This window comes from Poeciliopsis prolifica, unplaced genomic scaffold (genome assembly GCF_027474105.1).
Source record: "Poeciliopsis prolifica strain line A6 unplaced genomic scaffold, Auburn_PproV2 SCAFFOLD078, whole genome shotgun sequence".
Taxonomy (NCBI): Eukaryota; Metazoa; Chordata; class Actinopteri; order Cyprinodontiformes; family Poeciliidae; genus Poeciliopsis; species Poeciliopsis prolifica.
The window spans coordinates 350,085-351,264 of NW_026562453.1; positions in this window are offsets into that span (position 1 = coordinate 350,085).

Genomic DNA, 1,180 nt, shown 5'->3' on the forward strand with positions numbered 1-1,180 from the left:
CACGATTTTATTCGAATTAATTTAGTTTTTCATATAAAAACAATCAGGGGAGGAGAATTAACCCGGTAAAGAATGATTTATCTAGTTAATAAATAGCCTACACAAATAATTACCTGGTTATTTTAACAGATCATTAAATACATAAATTATTGCATATAAAAATGTGTCATCATAATTTTTCTTATGTTACATGTTGCAGGATTATTCACAGCCAGAGGAAAAATGGGGCTTGATGTACATGTTTGGATTTTTATGTGAGAAAAAAAAGAAAACACGTATCATTTTCCTTCCACTTCACAATTTTGTTCTACTTTGCTTCATCACATAAAGTCCAAAAAGTTTTCTCTAACAGAATGTAGAAAAGATTGAGAAGTAACAGCAAAAGTGTTCATCTGTTTTATTAACACTCAAAATTAATTGAAAAAGTTGACAAATTTTGGCTTTAAAATAATACATAGTATAAAATATACTGACGGCTAAACTGATCACGATCTTCCAGCAGCTATTACTCCAAAATACCGTTAGGTGGCGTCACAGCAGCAGGTAGGTGTCCTAATTGGATGCTCGGATGGTGGAGGACCGTTCAGTTACTCAGATTAACATTCAGTTCATCGTAACTTCAACTTGAAGTGAAGAGCCTGAACTTCCACATGATGGGACTTCAGATCTGGAGTTAGTTTGGGGTTGGCGGTCAGATTCAGATTTTCTTTGGTTTGTCTTTAGGCTCTGAATGGAAGATTGTTGGATATTTTGGGAATTTTTCTAACTGTGTCCAGATTTCCCTTGAGGATATTCATTCAAACTCAGAAATCATCCATAAACAATCCAATCCAGACAGTGTCCCAAACTCTTAGTGTTTCCTCTCTGCCGTCTTCTCTTTTTTATCTATTGAGTGAAAATCATCATAATAGAGGAAAAATGCGGTTTTGAGTGAGTTGGACGAAAGACAAGATACCTGACGTGTTTGGCTGCCCTGCCAGCAGCAGACGGAGTCACTAACCTACACCTACCTCCTACCTGCCTGCTTTCTGCACACCGGCTGCACAGCTGCCTGCATCCCGATAAGGAATCAGGAGGGAAAGGGGTGTGGAGGCTGGATCTGAAAGAGGAGAGAAAGAGGGAGAGAGGGAGAGAGAAGGAGAGAGACTGAGGGAGGGGGAAAGGTCAGGGCTGCGGGGGG